The sequence below is a fragment of the Amblyraja radiata genome, chromosome 21 (assembly GCF_010909765.2).
Source record: "Amblyraja radiata isolate CabotCenter1 chromosome 21, sAmbRad1.1.pri, whole genome shotgun sequence".
NCBI classification, from domain to species: Eukaryota; Metazoa; Chordata; class Chondrichthyes; order Rajiformes; family Rajidae; genus Amblyraja; species Amblyraja radiata.
The window spans coordinates 5234839-5239944 of NC_045976.1; the positions used below are offsets into that span (position 1 = coordinate 5234839).

Consider the following 5106-nt stretch of genomic DNA (forward strand, 5'->3'; position numbering starts at 1 on the left):
GGCCCCAGTGTTGTCCCATTGGCACTAGCCCCAGGGATGTCCCAACTGGCACTGGCCCCAGTGTTGTCCCACTGGCACTGGTCCCAGTGATGTTCCACTGGCACTGGCCCCAGTGTTGTCTCACTGGCACTGACCCCGGTGTCACAGACCCACTGGCACTGGCCCCAGTGTTGTCTCATTGGCACTGGCCCCAGTGTTGTCCCACTGACACTGGCCCCAGTGTTGTCCCTTTTGCACTGGCCCCAGTGTTGTCACACTGGCACTGTCCCCAGTGCTGTCCCACTGACACTGGCCCCAGTGATGTCCCTTTTGCACTGGCCCCAGTGTTATCCCACTGACACTGACCCCAGTGTCGCAGACCCACTGGCACTGGCCCCAGTGTTGTCCCACTGACACTGGCCCCAGTGTTGTCACACTGGCACTGGCCCCAGGGATGTCCCACTGGCACTGGCCCCAGTGATGTTCCACTGGCACTGGCCCCAGTGTTGTCCCACTGACACTGGCCCCAGTGTTGTCCCTTTTGCACTGGCCCCAGTGTTGTCCCACTGACACTGGCCCCAGTGATGTCACACTGGCACTGGCCCCAGTGCTGTCCCACTGACACTGGCCCCAGTGATGTCACACTGGCACTGGCTCCAGTGTTGAGACTCCAGACCCAGCACTGTCCCCAGTGTTACTGACCCACTGGCACACTGTGCACAACCACCTGTGGCAATGAATTCCACAGATTCACCAAATCTCACTTACGTAATTCCTCCACGTCTTTCCAAAGGAACGTCCTTTCATTCTGAGGCCCAGTGACGTCAAACGCTCATCACAAGTTAACCCACTCATTCCTGGGATCATTCTCATTAACTCCCTCTGCACCCTCTCCAAAACCAGCAGAACCTTCCTCAGATATGGGGGCCCAAGGCTCCTCACAATATTCCAAGTGGTTTGGGATTATTGGACGACACAGAAGCCCAGGTACTGACGAGAAGATTCTGGCTTCACGGTGGAACGATGAGTGGTTTGACAGGGTGACCAGGGCCTGGATAAATATTCCATGAAAGGACATGCCCCAGAAGGTCAGCTGGGGACAACAACCCTACAGTCATCCAGCACCAAGGGCTAAACGCACAACCTCACACATCATCTTGTGGTCATGGACAATATAGCTGCCATGGCTCGTTGGTCAGTGGGACCAGGAGGGAGCTGTAGACGTCAGGCGCGAGGGGCAAAGGCCAGTGGGAGGGTGAACCGGGGTAATGCCTCCAGCACCTTCAAGATGCAGGAGGTGCCCCCGTGACACAAAGATGGCCGGGAGAGGAGAGGAGATGGAAGTCGGATTGTGGGAACTGCTCCAGTGCATCAAACGTGCGGGCCGACCGGACTTTGGACTTTGGATAACCTCGCCAAAAATGGTGGTGCCCGCGTGTGTAAATATGCAAACGGAATGTCAATGTGCAGTTGCATTTGTGACAAATACTACACTATTGAACTATTAGTGAGCAGAGCCAGGCTGGTCAAAACTTCCTCATGAAATCAGGCAAATCTGTAACTAACCTCTCCAGGGGCTGTGCTTGGGGGAGTGAAATAAGTTTAGAGTTAGACAATAGACAATAGGTGCAGGAGTAGGCCATACGGCCCTTCAAGCCTGGACCGTCATTCAATATGATCATGACTGATCGTCCACAATCAGTACCCCGTTCCTGCCTTCTCCCCATATACCCTGATTCCACTATCTTCAAGAGCCCTATCTAGCTCTTTCTTGAAAGTTTCCAGAGAAACGGCTTCCACTGCCCTCTGAGGCAGAGAATTCCACAGACTCATAATTCTCTGTGTGAAAAAGTGGTTCCTCGTCTCCGTTCTAAATGGATTACCGCTTATTCTTAAACTGTGGCCCCTGGTTCTGGACTCCCCCAACATCGGGAACAGTTTAGAGATACAGCACGGAAACAGGCTCTTTGGCCCACCAAGTCCGCGCCAACCAGTGATCCCTACACACTAACACACGCCAGAAACAATTTACAATTTTACCAAAACCAATTAACCTACATTTGGAGTGTGGGAGGAAACCGGAGCACCCGGAGAAAACCCACGTGGTCACGTACAAACTCTGTACGGACAGCACCTGTGGTTAAGATCAAGCCTGGGTCTCTGGTACTGTAAGGCAGCAACTCTGCCGCTGCGCCACCGTGCCGGTAAATGCTTGGTTAGTTGAGGAATAGAATAGGCTGGAGGGGAAGAATGTCCTCCTCTTCTGCGAACATTCAGTCTGGAGAAAGAGTGATGAAAGATGTGAAGGTGATTCACAATCACCAATTATACAGGTGGGCGGCACGGTGGTGTAGCGGTAGAGTCGCTGCTTTACAGCGCCAGAGCCCCGGGTTCGATCCCGACTACGGGTGCTGTCTGTCCGGAGTTTGTACGTTCTCCCCGTGACCGCTTCGGTTTCATCCCACACACCAAAGACGTACAGGTTTTGTAGGTTAATTGTCTTGGTCACATTGTAAATTGTCCCTAGTGTGTGTAGGATAGTGTTAATGTGTGGGGGTCGCTGGTCGGTGCGGACTCGGTGGGCCGAAGGGCATGTTTCCGTGCTGTATCTCTAAACTAAACTAAACTAAACAGCGGCACAGTTAAAACAACCCCGACTGATGCTACTCACTGCCAGGTAGCGTTTGAAGAGTGACCCTGCGTGCAATACAAGGCACACACACTGCGACTGGTCAATGGTTTACAGCAGCAGCCTTCACCTGCACCCAGTATTTACACAGCCCACAGATCAACCTCACTGAAGATAGAAGAACCAGCACCAGCTGGGAGTGTCTGCAGTTTGACCACCACGGGTCTGTCTGTCAGTTGAAGAATCATCGAGTCTTACAGCGTGGAAACAGGCCCTTCAGCCCAACCTGCCCACAGCGGCGAACTCCCTCTAAACCTGTCCTATCAATAAAAATTATAAACATGTCTTCAATACAAAGCGCGGCACGATGGAGCAGCGGTAGAGTTGCTGCCTTACAGCGCCGGGTTCCATCCTGACTACGGGTGCTGACTGTACGGAGTTTGTACGTTCTCCCCGTGACCTGCGTGGGTTTTTCTCTGGGTGTTCCGGTTTCCTCCCACACTCCAAAGACGTACAGGTTCGTTGGTTAATTGGCATGGGTAAAAAAATATTGTAAGTGGTACCTCGTGTGTAGGATAGTGTTAGTGTGCGGCATGATCGCTGGTCGGCGTGGAGTCGGTGGGTCAAAGGGCCTGTTTAAACTAAAGGGTATGTCTAAACTAAACTAAAACTAAACTAAATAAAACTAAACTAAACTACACTGGAGTTTGCTTGTGCCGAACACTACGCTACGCACACTAACACTATCCTACACATACTAACACTATGCTACACACACTAAAACTACGCTATACACACCAACACTACGCTACACACACAAGGGACAATTTACATTTACACCAAACCAATTAACCTACAAACCTGTATGTCTTTGGAGTGTGGGAGGAAACCGAAGCTCTCGGAGAAAACCCACGCAGGTTACGGGGAGAATGTACAAACTCTGTACAGACAGCGCCCGTAGTCAGGATCGAACCCGGGTCTCTGGTGCCGTAAGGCAGCAACTCTACTGCTGCGCTTGACTCTTGCTCCTCAAAATGGTGGAGAGTCACCAGGGTAAACTGCGCTGTCGACATTCACATCCATCTTGCAGGCAACTGCAAGACTCAATGTCACTACACAATGATCTCCCCAAACTACAAAGTCGTTCTCAGTGAGTACAAATGAGTAGCATTTCATTAAGTCCTTGCCTACAAGCATATGGGCGGCACAGTGGCGCAGCGGTAGAGCTACTGCCTCACAGCGCCAGAAACCCGTGTTCGATCCTGACTACGGGTACTTGTCTGTGCGGAGTTTGCACGTTCTCCCCATGACCTGCGTGGGTTTTCTCCGAGAGCTTTGGTTTTCTCCCACGCTCCAAAGACGTACAGGTTTGTAGTTAATTGGCTTGGTATAAACATGTAAAAGTGTCCCTGGTGTGTGTAGGGCAGTGTTAGTGTGCAGGGATCGCTGGTCGGTGCCGCCTCGATGGGCCGAAGGGCCTGTTTCCGCACTGTATCCCTAAACTAAACTAAAACAAAATCCTCTGGCTCTACACTGAGATTCACCCTTTCCCCATGTAACCCTCATGACGTACTTTTTATTGTGAAATGTTTTGGTATCTTCCTGAACCTTGCCTTCAGCGCCGCTTCAGGTCCCCTATTTACCCTCCAAATAATTGTTTTAGTGTCTCTCTTTGCACTTGTGGGGCCTCTCCTGGTTTCATTTGTCAATCTCTGCCATATTCCTTGACATTCAACCTTCCTTCTACTTGCTGGCTTAAGATTTCACCCTCGTGAGAACACAACATCATCAAGTCATAGAGCCCCACATTACGGATATGGGCCCTTCAGCCCACCTTGTCCATGCCAACCAAGTTGGTTTATCGAGCTAGTTCCATTTGCCTGCATTCACCCGGTAGCCCTCTAAAGCTTCACAGACCAAAGAAATAACTGGTGCAGGAACAGCTGGGAACTAAGGGGACCACAAATTGAATACTTTGTGTTAAAATAAAGTACTTTGTAAGATGCCCTTTAAGTGGTGACTCTTGGCATACCCTGGGTATGCAAAACAAAAAATATCAGTGACTTCTCGCAATTGACAATGTTTCATTCATTCATTCATTCATTCATTCATTCATTCATTCATTCATTCGAAATGTCTTACAAAAGTCATAATTATAATCACCTACATCTTCTTATGGCAGCTCAATCCAGATGTGGACTAACCTCCGAGTGAAAATCTTGCCCCAGAGATCACTCTTAAAATTCTCCCCTCTGACCTTAAGTGTACGCCCTCTTGTTTTAGAATTCTCTACCCTGGGGAAATAGTCTACGAGGTCCTGAATTCTCGTTTAGTTTGAAATTACTTCATTGGTCACCTGTGAACTTCACTACAAGTAAGTATTTCCAGTTCACTTTTGTCAGGTCCTGTCTTGTCAGCGCACGGTGGCGCAGCGGTAGAGTCGTTGCCTTACAGCACCAGAGACCCGGTTCAATCCTGACTACGGGTGCTGTCTGTAC

At 50.3% G+C, this 5106-nt stretch overlaps 1 protein-coding gene across 1 annotated transcript in view; it reads right to left on the reverse strand.

Annotated features, from left to right (window-relative positions):
* hal (histidine ammonia-lyase) overlaps positions 1–5106 on the reverse strand; it is a 52507-nt gene that overhangs the window by 23850 nt on the left and 23551 nt on the right. The window lies entirely within an intron of this gene.